Here is a 13,675-nt window from a genome sequence, read left to right on the forward strand (position 1 = left end):
TATACAGGGTGACCATTTGAAAACGAAACAGAGCTTATTTTGGGGACCTCAAAACATTTACGAAAAAATCCTCGGACCCGTCAATTTTTGATCCAACGAGGAACCATTTTTTTTGCTAGTTTCGCCCCCCTGGAGGCAAAATCATAGCGGGGGTGACAAGTTCCACCAAATTTTTAAATCAAATGGGGGGTCGAGTGATACCTTATTTTAAAGGTATTTTATGTAGATTATAATTCTTAAGATTTAAATCAATTTTATTTTAAGTGCTTAAAGCTAAAATCCATCAAGTAAATGTTGAAAATGTTGACCTTCGACTTCCATGCAATAATACAGGTTTTGTTCAAACCTTTCCCGTATTTTTTGCAAAACTCCTGGGGTGATTTGACGACATTCATCAATTATTATTTATCGCAAGTTGTCTAACGATGTTGGCTGACTAGCATACATTTTAGTTTTTAAATGCCCCCATATAAAAAAATCTAAGGGACTTAAGTCTGGGGAATGAAGAGGCCATTTAATAGCTCCTCTTCTTCCAATCCATTGTCCTGGAAACGTTTGGTCCAAATATTGACGAACCCTTGCAGTATAGTGGGGTGGCGCCTCATCTTGCTGGAATACTAGACGATTTTCCAAGTACTCGTTATTTTCTAGTATCTCCACTAATGCTGGATGAATCGTATTTTCCAATAACTCCAGGTACATCTCTCCTGTTAGATTGCCAGGCAAAAAGAAGGGGCCTAGGATATGGTTACCAAAAATGCCAGCCCAAACATTGAATTTTTCGGGATGTTGTGTATGCACCTCACGAAATATTTTGGGATTTGAATCAGCCCAATAGCGACAGTTGTGACGATTCCCAGTATCGTTTAGGAAAAAGGAGCATTTATTTCAACTGTTTCAGCAAGTGAATAAACCATTAATCACTGTTCAATGTACCGATTTTGCAACTAAATAACTTTAAAGTGCTATTTGTCACTACTATGATTTGACAACAACAATTGACAATCACTATTAAACCAAAATAACACTCTCAACAATAACCAAAATTTAACTAATTCATTTACAAACATGTTTTTTTCATAAGAAAATGTTGACACGTTTTTATAACTTTTATTAGACCCTGTATCGGCTAGGCAAATTAGTAGCGATTTAAAAGTTAAGGGTTATAATCCACATAAAAATACCTTCAGAATAAGGTATCACTCGACCCCCCATTCGATTTAAAATTTTGGGGGCGGTCGTCACCCCCGCTAGCGCTTTGCTCTTAGGGGGCGAAGCTAGCAAAAAAATGGTTCCCCCTTGAATCAAAAATTAACGGGTCCGAGGATTTTTTCGTAAACGTTTTGAGGTTCCCAAAATAGGCTCTGTTTCGTTTTCAAATGGCCACCCTGTATGTAAAACAGTTCAGTTTATAGCTATAGGTAGGTCAACTGTACCTATTCTTCAGGGTAGAAAAATTACTGGAAGTGTAGTTTTTATAACTAACATAATATAAATTATATGTAATTTTCTTTCATAATGAGGAAAATCAAAATCATCATTTGGAGTGATAACCCACAGACGTAACATTTGACATTTGTTGACAGTTATTCCAAAGAGAATTATCAAGAACGTGTTTGAATAAGGGCTTATTATAAACGGGATCTTATGGTGTTTCGTATTGCACTTTAATCCTTCTTAAATAAATAAATAAAACATTTTTTTTCGAATTTTTAAGTTGAAATTTAGAAGTTTTTTAAGGGTGCACATGATGATAACTTGATAGCTAAGAGTGTACAGGGTTGGTGGAAGTATTTTACTAATGTAGATTTGTAGGGAAGATTCAACTTTCCTTTGAGAATTTAAATTCTATAGCGTGGTAACCTCATCATGAGTTCCGGAAATCGGTGCTCTCTCACCTGTATAATAGTAGATAATTAGATAATAAGTGTACGTAGATATATATTCGACGATGAAAGATTAGTATTTCATGGAAATGCTTTTGATGAATTAAAACGCAGAGCGTTTTTGGATAAAAAGATATCTTCAGTTTGTAACTCCTAACAAAGAGCCACTGAGGATGGCCTTTTATCCGAAAGCGCTCTGCATTTTAATTCAAGAGAAACATTTGCACGAAATGCAAACCTTTCATCGTCGAATAACTAGGATGCACTTTGGAGGGTAAGATTCAGATTGTCTCTTAAAAAACATGGTTCAGTTTATGACTAAACGTCATTTTAAAAGGGGCGTTACTTAGTACACAAGATAGGTAGGGATTACTCTAGAGAGAGATTTTTTCGGACATGCGTTTTTGGGCTACAGGAGCGTTAACCATACCGTTCAAAATATAGTTAGAGATTTCGGTCTAAAACTACCAAATGGGAATCACGTAGGTTGTAAAACGCGTTTCCGTCGCGTAAACTATACAAATTATTTCCGGTGATGCAAAAGATTATTTGCGTTAGAATTTGTAGTCATACTCACAGTATTAAAATGTTTTGGCAATGCAAAGGCGTCGATTTATTTCTGGGAATCTATTTTCGAAATAGGGGACAATTTTTCTTTACTTTCTGTAACACTGTTAATAATAACGTTAGTATTGCCTCAGGTTCCAAGTTACTAAAAACAGTCAAAATTGTTCTACAAGTAATTATCAGCTATAAATAAGCGGAATCAATACAAAGTAATAAAAGTAGTAAGAGATTACGATTACACTTTGGCGAATGTCCAAAAGTTATTTAATGTGACAAGCAAATGGAGAGGATGTAGAATAACATATCTCGTGTAAAGCGTTAAAAGAATACGAAAACTCGAAACGATTTCGCAAGAAAACCGATCCGTATAATAAAAATGACGAAACAAACTTGTGTATCTTTTAAGCTACTACTCGCCGCTAATTGATTTTCTTTCGACGTCTCCGAGAAAAGTAGGAGAATTCGTGAGGGTTTAAATGGAGAAATCGGTAATAAGAAAACTTAGACGAGTAAATATGCGCATAATCGCTTAAGAAGATTTTACTAAGAGCCGAGAATGTTATTAATTTGAAATGTAGTTACAAAATTTAATTTCATTAACTCCCGTCTTGTTTCGCTTAAATTTATCTTCCTTCTTAATTACGAAGTTCTATCTAATGTAGGGGTCTCGTACGGTTACCGCAATAGTGGAGGCGCCAGCTGACGTTTCACGTTCACATTTTTGACTGTTGAAGATGGCCAACAAAGTTTACGTTGTGAACAAGTGGTCTTTTTTGTAAACGGGTTATGTTTGTGATAAAAAGGGCGTTGTTAGCCTTAATTTTTTTTCTTTATTAAAGTTTGATTTGGTTTTTCTATCATGACGCGTATATTTTATTTCCAGTAGGTGTAAATGAAGGATTCCCGCAAATTGATAACATCCTTATAATGGTACTGGAGTCCTAAAAAATATCCGCATGTACTAACATAGTCTAAACCTACCTCTTGCAAAGAGAGGGCTGGCTATTCATAAACAATGAAATTACTGCAACGGAGGGTAAATGGTCAGCTCAATTCCCACAGTAAAACCTAAAAGAATGCATAAATTAATCAGGTGGATTAGACAAAATGGCCATACTCACGGAATCAGTGAAAACCAAAATATAGCCTCCCAAAGACTAAAAAATGTAGAAATCCCGTCCAACCCAGAAAAAATAGAATTTCAATCGCCAGAAATAACCATAATTGGAAATTACAATTACATGGTTTTCACCCAAGGCGTGTTTGGAAATTACGAATGCAAAAAAATGCGCCTTGCGTTGACAAATCTACCGACAGATAATGCCAGTAAACGCAATGATAGAATTTTAGTATGCCAGAGAATCTCAAACAATTAATTACAGTGACCGTACACCAAAAACAACCGATCAGTACTTATTACATATTATATCACGCGCTCAAAAAGCTTCAAACGCTTTGGACAAAGATATTGGGATTGGCTAAAATCCGCATTTTATTTATTTTCTTTTTACTTAATTGTTCTCTTCATGTTGGAGTATCTACATATTCCTAGAATTAGCACGTCCAATAAAATTTATATCCATATTTTCTAAAGGGTAGGTACCTTTTGTGTTCCATTTCTCTTTGCACGCAGGTGAAATTCGTTGAATTACCGGAAGAATAGAAAATGCGATAAAAGGAACAGTAAATGGCGGATATGGATCGCAATAAATGATAAGCTTTCGGATACACTAAACCAAATTAATCACAATTAGTGGCTGTGTCGAGAAATTGGAATTAAATAATTGATGAATAGCCTCGAAACACAAAGCTTCCAATATTGTTCTTCCCTCGAAATAATTGACGAAAATTGGAATATTTTCAATTCAGCATGCGATCGTCCTAATTACCTTTTCTAATTGGAGTTTTTATTTAAAGAAACTTTAATGGAAAATTGAAAGACAAATTAAAGCTAATGTACAATTTATCTTTCAGACATGGTCTGTAATTTTCTCATTTCGAACGGCTGACAAAACGCTCTAAAACCGCAGCTTCGTGCAAGTAATGCAATTAATGCCAAATATAGACTCTTTTCGCTCTTAAAGTTTTGCGGAAGTTGGTAATGAAAAGGAATGGAAAAACTATATTTGAAAATTATTGTAAATTTAGCCGACTTGCTGATGCTAACGAAACTTCGAGTAAAACTTTCCATCTTCGTGCGCAAAGTTCTGTTTTAGTTTTCTTTGGGGTTTATTTCGTGACTCGCGTATTTAGGAGTGATATTTTAACCCGTGTCGTCTCGAGGGTGGAAGGGGGTGGGGCTATTATTTCAAAAAAAAAAATGTGACGGCGCGTTTTCGTCCGTTGGGTATAAATAGGAAAATCGTGTCATTGGAAAGTGTCCCGGGAATTATACGCGATGGGGGTGCCACTCCTCTCTAAAAGCCCGTAGTCTGCGTCAAACACAACCGCACATAAATGAAGACGTGCGTAGATTCCTTGATCCGGAACCGCCAGAAGCAAACAGCAACGTTACACGCGGAAAATGGGAAAATCGTTTTTGTAGGTTTGTTCACTCGCATCAAAATCTAATATTGGCCGCGTTTCTTTTGTTTTATAGGTTGTGGGGTCTGGCGAAATTGCATATCCCCCTTTCTGTTTTATAACCGAATAGACCATTGGACTTGTCCTCACGTCACACTACTTTCGAGCTGTCTATACATTTGGGCCAAACGCGCATAATTTATTTGTTGCATTTTTATGACTTAAACCGACCGACGCGACGTCGCTTTTTCTTAATCTTTCGAGCGACATGAATTCCTGACTAATGCCCGTATTTATCATAACTTTTACTCTCGTTTATATGAAACTTTCATTATATGGTGAGTTATCGGACATTTTCTCATAAAGCATGAATAATGACGTTAAAACAAAAAATTGACGTCGTGATTTGTTAGGTCATAATCTTAAGCATTATAATAAATGATCCTACAGCTGTTTTCCTCGAGAGCTTTAATCTACAACGCAAAAGTGACGCTTTTCGTTACCCAATTTCTCAAATGTGACAACTTGAACTTTCACTCCGCACCTTTCTCATACTTATTTAATAAATGGAAATGTCCCGACACCTTTCTCCTAGAAAGCACGCGAAGATGATAAAACAAGAACATAGACGAATAGTACACAAATTATCATTGGTTGTAGCAAAACTATTCTGAAAGGTTTAGCTCAAAACTCATTACACGTTAACAACAAAACTATAGATCAGTGAAGATTGCCTAACAGTGGGAGAGAGACGACACAAATACACAAAAAAGGTTCATATCGTTAAAAAGGCTTTTAACAAACCACACGATGCGATATCAACTAATCCAGTCTACAGATCTAAACTGCATCGATGCAAAACTTGTTGGTTTATGAGACGAAGAGGTGATTAAAATGGGCTCTAATCCCGGTTTTGCAAATGATGGTTAGGCGAGGTGTTTTCCACTCTATTGTTAATCAATTATTATCCTTAATCATTGTTTGTAAAACCAGGGACTAATCTTTTTTATTGTTCACTATCTCGTAATATTACTTCTTACCCTCTCACAACAGCTACTGGCAAGAAAAATAGACGCGCTCTCTATTCGTTGAAGAGCTATCGGTCAGCGCTGCACTGGCACGAAAAACTATTCACACCCCACAGAGGGTGCGCGAGTAATCGAGCACTTAAATCATCTTATTTTTTAGCGCATTTTGGATAGTTATAAAGAAGCTTATTGTTTCACTAACTGTCGGCTATTCGGACGCCTTTTAGCTTTTTATAAATAGATCGGCAACCGAATATGGTGGGTCCGTTAACTTGGTCCCCTCACTGAGAGATTTGATAGTCGAATGCGCTCGTTATGCGCTCATATGCGCCACCGATAACAACTCTTCAGCCATTATCGTTTTTTAGAAATCCGAAAAAACATGGGGGGGGGGCAAGTGAACGTAGCCCCCCCCCTGTACGTATTTTGTCCCTTGTAACTAGGTCACCTGATACATTTGGTTATGCGCTCAATTGCGCCACTTGAATTAAAGCTAGCGCCATTACGGTTAAGCCATTAAAAATTGGAGGGTCTAACTTAGCGTTTTCAAAAGTTATTTCCGGAAGTGCGTCCATTTTGAAAATATTTTACATCGATTCGGCCTTCGGAGTAACTCCTAAATACAAATTTTTAAAAACCTACCTATTTTACTTTCTCAGAATCGTTTAACTAAAGCTCCCAAAAAAACACCCTGTATAGTGTTTCTGAAACACTATAATGGCGCCAAGATTTTTGTTTACGGCGCATTTTAGCGCATGATGAAAGGTACGATGTAGTAGAAAAAAGATGTTAAAAAACGTAACTTTTGAAAACGTTAAGTTAGCCCCCCCCCCCACTTTTTAAAATTTTTTTATAGCTTAACCGTTATGGCGCTAGCTTTAATTCAAGTGGCGCAATTGAGCTCATAACCAGATGTATCAAGTGGCACAAATACCGGTAGCAAAATGCGTTATGGGGGATTCCGTTCACTTGGCCTCCCCCAAATATATTTAAGGATATCCAAAAAACAATAATGGCGCAAAGATATCTTTTTACGGCGCATTTCAGCGCATACCTGAGAGTACAATTTCGTATGAAAAGATGTTAAAAAAAAGTAACTTTTAAAAACGTTAAGTTGGCCCCCCCACTTTTTGAAAATTTGTCACGGCTTAACCGTAATGGCGCTAGCTTTAATTCAAGTGGCGCAATTGAGCGCATAACCAAATGTATCAGGTGACCTAGTTACAAGGGACAAAATACGTACTGGGGGGGGCTACGTTCACTTGCCCCCCCCCAAATGTTTTTTCGGATTTCTAAAAAACGATAATGGCGCAAGAGTTATTATCGGTGGCGCATATGAGCGCATTCATTTCAAAATAATACGACTATCAAATCTCTCAGTGGGGGGGGGGGCCAAGTTAACGGACCCGAATAGGGTAGAACTTTTGAGTGTTCAGCATTATATTCGTTTATCTTGTTATTCCTGCATCGCTTATTTTGAAAGCTACCGATCTGTTAAGGCGCACACGGCGGCCGTTTGTCTGTTCGTTGGGGCACCGTTTATAAATTCACCGATATCTAGATAAAGGAATACCCTAGAGTCTTTTCAGCACTAGTTCTACGCTGTTGAGCTATTCCTGCATATCTTAATTTGAAAATTTTTGGTCATTGCTGAAGGTGGTTATTTATGGACTTCATTCAAAGGTAGCCTTTTATATATCCACATGTATCTTGGCAACAGATTTTAGATTGTAGAATCTTAGGGTTTTCAGCGATAGATTCATACTATCAAGTTATTCCTGAATTACATAGCCTAAATACTATTAATCTGCTACATCACACATATATGCGGTGGAGGAGGAATAAATTACCTACCATTGATCATAGATACGTCATGCAACCATTCTTTGGAAAGCTGTCGATGCTGCATCGAACTGTGTCATCCCGATCCCATTCGCCCCCCTAAGTTTGGTAGAATATGTTAAAGTTTTATCAACGGTTTTGGTTTTGTTACGAAATTGTTGTGGAGGGGTGTATAGTCAGGGGGTTGAAAAAGGCTCATATAAGGGCTGTTTCACGTAAACCATTACATAAAAGTATTCAGACTACCATTAATAATTTAATTCTGCACATTTGTTTACCAACATAGTTTTTTTATTCTCTACCGAAGAAAAATATTATGTCAATCGTTTCACATCGGAAGTGTATAGCAACTTTCTTATTTTAAATAGAACACCCTATATTTTATTGCATTTTCGAAATCTACATGAAAATGTACGTCGTTTGATACCAATTTCCCTATACCTAGCATCAAAGGTTTTCAAGGTATTCAAGATTTTTCAAAATTCGTTTCGTTTGACTGCTTTTCTTGAGCGCCCTGCACCTTTCGCTCCGTTGACTTGAATTTCAAAAACTCTTCCATATTCAACAATACTCAACAATGCTCAACAATACTGACGTTTGCGTGAAACGGCCTGTATATTGTTGTATAAACAACGTAATGTAGACGTTATTTCGGTCAAAACACCAAAAATTATGACGGCACATACTGTAATTGACAATATTTTGATTTTATTAAGCGTAAATCTGGGGATTATTTACGAATAAGGACAAAGTTGGTTTATTGTGTTAGAATTTCTTAAATCAGAAATTGCGTGTTATTTTCTTGTTTAAATTTTATCACTTGTTGGATGAGAAGTTAGACAAATCTGGTGAAGTTTGCGTTATTTAAAAAAGGTTACACCTGGTCGCTTGCTAGATTTTATCAGACAAAATACAATCAACGCACGTGTACTTATCTCTGTTAGAAGAGATACTGGTGTTTTACGTTGTGCGCATTATTTCTGGCGTAAGAGGGGCGCTTTCATTCGAAGCTAGCCTTATCAAGTGTAATTTTGTTTGGCGGTGTTGTTTTAAAATGTTGAAGAAGCGAACAGTGAGTCCTATTCGTTTTGTTCGCAGTTCGTCGGTTTCATATCAAAGTGTGTAGGAGGGTTAGCTTTCTAAAAGGTTTGTCTTTCACTAAAAGTCAAAAGCTTCTATCGTTCGAGTAGCCACCAAAAATTTACTGAAGCAGTCAGCGAGTGTTTTTGTGTCTTTGATAAGTGCGCTTAAGTATGGCAAACGTTTTACGTTCAGATTATTTAAATTATTAGAGACAAAATGTATAAGTAATTTAAGATCTTTTGTAATTTTTAAATATCGACCGATTGTGTGCGGGGTATATCCAAACAAACGTTGAACGCTTTTCATCCTTTCAAGGATTTTGTTTTAATTGTTTCATGTGTTTCAGAATAAATTTTTGTCATTGTCAATGAATTAATTGTGTGTTTATTCGAATCGGTTGTGCGACCCAGATAATTTTCTTTGTCAATTGGAGCACATAAATCAAATCACACATTCTGTGGCCATAGTTCCGGAACCCATTATAAGAGGAACACCGTATATAATTTAAATACCCCAAATAGAAAGGTGATTTCTAACTTAAAAATGGAAACTGCGAACCACCCCACAAATCTAAATTTACTAAAATAAACAAAACAAATTACCCATCCCTTCCTTCAACTCACTCCCTGATAAGGAACCAGAAATAAACTTCAAAAAATTACGCCCGTGTCTTTTGAAAACAAAACCCTCCGTTTAGAAAACGGTCGATCGAAAAACAATTTCAGAGATCTCGAAAAGTACTCGCAGTTCTGTTAATAATGATCCAAATAAACTGGCCAGGACAAAAATATGCGATGATCGGGAAAACGCTCACTTCCACACAAATCTGTCACAATCTTCTAAAAAAAAAACTCACTCGTAATACGCCAAACTGGCTCGAAAGCAAACATTTTTTAACAAACTTTTTGAGCTCGAAAGTCCGAGAGTAACCAACTTCTTCATAACATCCAACTTGTTTCCACATTACTTTGTTAATTAACATGAAGACTACGTTTTTCTTCTATAAAAAAATTACATAGCCCGATAGACTACCGGTACAAAATAGCGCCACAGACGACCAAAAACCCGTGGCAGCGCCGTTTACACTTAATTCCAGCTATTTTAAAGAGAAGCGAGATGCGTTGTTCTCCGACGATACCCAAAATTCCGCTCCGTCTTACGAATTGATCAACACCTGCGTTGTTTATCTCACAGGTGGCAGTGTTTATCGCAAAACAAATTAATTTTTGTCCCATAACACTTGCCAAGCTAAAAACTTTACGATTACCATTAAATGTTTCTTTATTTATGCATTCTAAATTTACAAGAAGAAATCAAAATGACCATTCATCAAAATTTTTTATTCTGTGTCCATTTGGAATAAAAATTTCCCAGGTTTTATGAAATAACTTGAATTCCGACCGAAATTACCTTATCAACACGTATTTTTACTCTACAAGGTGGCTCGCTCTCATCTTCGGCATTATTTCAATCTAGAGAAACAGTTGTCGAAAAATGGGTACTCGGATAACTATTGTCCTTAAATTATCAGTTCATTTCGGAATTACACCCTACAATTTAATGAGCGTAGAATTTGTCCTCGTTGCTCAACAAGCAGGCACTAAACGAAAGTTTTATTTCAAGACAATCACCATGAAAGTATACGAAGCATCAAATGAGATATTTTTATTAAATTCGGGTAGATTTCCAGCATTATACGCAAAAAGAAGCTCCGATTTCGAAAGTTCAATTTAAAGAGCATAAATAAAAAAAGTTTATTACCCATAAAGCAGTTGAATGAAGATTGAGATGACGTTTGCGTGTGTTTTACTAACATCAAAAAGGCAGAGCAAAATGATTCTAAATTTTAACGTCTTTTACACTTTACAGCGACTTACCCAATTACCAATTAAGCCGCTGCTATGACCCACCTGCAACAGAAACACAGCGTCAATTAAAAAAGCTTCGGACTCGCTTAATTTTATTACGTCACAAAATTAATAAATAATTTGCAAGCACCGTTATTACGAAAGTGACTTTGGATTGGGCAATTTTGAAATTTTAATTTAAAAAATGTCAGTTCAAGTACGGCGTTGAAATTAAATTAGGAAAAAAAGGAAACCTACATTCGACTCAAGCAATCTCAATTCGCACTTCTCCCGCCTGAAAAGCGAGAGGAACTAAAAACAAATTGCAATTATCCCGCTGAAAAACCACTAATGGAACCATTCCGGGCTAATGTGTCCATTTAAGTTACCACCCCTTACCCTACTACATTACTATCTACTATTATTATAATTCCGTGTGTATAAATGGCGTCCGGATGAGTTTCGGGAGATAACGTCATCATCATCATCAACCTCATAGAACTAACATTCCATTATTTCCAGTGCCAAGTAAATCTCGGATTATTGGATCTGATGTTTTCACGCGGTCGAATCGTTTTATTTCTCGAGGCTTTTCCAATTATCTGGCTGGCTTGTTAGGTCGTCGCGCAGATGTTCTCGTGGCAAACTAACACTCGACTGCAGATGGCTGCGCCTTCCTTTTTTGGAAGTCGAACGTATCGGTAATTAATAAAGGGAAACTTCATCAAAATACAACTCGTTAGGTCCACGTCCAGCAGGAACACGACCGCATCGCAATAATTAACGAGCTCCCTCGCATGACTAAAATGAGGTAAATATAAAGCTCGCATCCGCTCACAATTGCGAAAAGTTTTTTTTCGGGAACAAATAGAACTTTTAGTCTACTTCAATAACGATCAATCACTTGTGCGGAATACATCAGTGACAGTTACTGTAATAAAGTTTAAAATGAAGAATATTAAAGTGTGTCAAAATGAAACTCCACGTCCCATTTGTCAGCAAAAGAAAAAGAAAGGTACGAAGTGTTATTATATAGACAGAACTTTTATTAAAAATGAATCTTGAGTTCATATTTTCAATTTAACCCTAATACTTTCTGATGAGTTTTCTCGACTACAGCCAAAGTTATCTGTAATGGAATAAAATGCATAAGTCGCAATTTAATTTACTTATTAGCCCAGCTTTCTTATTATGTTTTGAAATTTAATCAATTTACAATTACGTTCGCCTAACGAGACCTAATCTTACCAACTTATGTCGACTTAATTAATTTATATCTCCTCGGGGTTACACTTTTTATTTGAATGTTTTTAATTTAATTTCACACGTAAACTGTTCGTTTTCGATAGTTTGCGAACTACACCCTTAGGATATATTGAATCTTTGAATGCACTCAGAGAATGATTAACTGCCTGGAAGATCGTTTTATCACTAGATCCCAATTGGTGCATCATTCTCGATGACAATACCTGTAGCAATGGATTTGATATAGATTTGCCAATCTGTTGACTAAACTTCAATGAATTGAATGAGCGATAGTGGTAAAAATTCAATATGTGAGGTTGACAATTACAAACGTTCATGATGCGATTTAATGGGCAATGAAGTACATAATTTGTGCTGACATTACATGCATAGAACAGCAGCACATTTCTGATGGAATGGGCGGGCACATGCAATTCCCCACTTGGCGCTTTGGTTGGACTACGTACGCAATTATTGTTGGCTGAACTTTACATGTGTCATTTGTAAAGGCTAGTTACAAACATTTGAAATGATTACTTTAAATTGTATCAAAATGTGGGCCAGGAAACCTGGCCCAATCAAAATCTCATCTCTTGGTGCGTAACCACTAGATCTGGTTGATGATCAAAACTCAACATTTTATTAAATGGTTGAATATATTGAAAAATAAATTAACCTAAACTTCTTCTTTTGATTGATCTACACATACCAAAATTCTAACTCATATTTTAGAAATGCTTGACATCTGTTGTCAATGATGTACAGGGTTGTGACTTGCGTAAAGCATCATTGGGATTTCAATGTAAAATTCATAACATGCGATTATTGACTCCCCAAATTATTTTAGAGCAAAAATGTATTAGTTTTTTTGTACAAAAATTTTTTTACGCCAAACCATCGTATTAGCTTTCCATTTTTTTCATATAATCGACTGCACCAAAATTTCTCGGGAAAACACTTTTTCTTATTAATTTTGGTGCGTAGAATCCAAAACAATTCGTACTTTTTCGATCAGACTTTTCAATCAAAAGTTATAGACTAGAAACCAATTTCGAAAGAAAATTCAAAGGGCTGTAACTTTTGAACTAGTAGCCCAATCTTGGAACTGTTTGAAATTATGGATTCTACAGGTCACATTCTATAAGAAAAATTTTTTTCCGGGTCGATCTGAGACAATTTTTTTTCGGGGCTCAAAAAAAAGGCAGGTATAAACCTTCCTTTTTTACCAAAAATCGACTGCACCAAAATTTCTCGGGAAAATACCTTTCCTTATTAATTTTGGTGCATAAAATCCAAAACAATTAGTACGTTTTCGATTAAACCTCTCAATCAAAAGTTATGGACAAAAAACAAATTTCGAAAAAAAATTCAAAGGGCTGTAACTTTTGAACTAGTAGCCCAATCTTGGAACTGTTTGAAATGATGGATTCTACAGGCCACATTCTATAAGGAAATTTTTTTTCCGGGTCCATCTGAGACAATTTTTTTTTTCGGGGCATAAAAAAAGGCAGTGTATAACCTTCCTTTTTTACCAAAAATCGACTGCACCAAAATTTCTCGGGAAAACACTTTTTCTTATTAATTTTGGTGCGTAGAATCCAAAACAATTCGTACGTTTTCGATTAGACCTCTCAATAAAAAGTTATGGACAAAA

Source organism: Photinus pyralis, unplaced genomic scaffold (assembly GCF_008802855.1).
Source record: "Photinus pyralis isolate 1611_PpyrPB1 unplaced genomic scaffold, Ppyr1.3 Ppyr1.4_LG8, whole genome shotgun sequence".
NCBI classification, from domain to species: Eukaryota; Metazoa; Arthropoda; class Insecta; order Coleoptera; family Lampyridae; genus Photinus; species Photinus pyralis.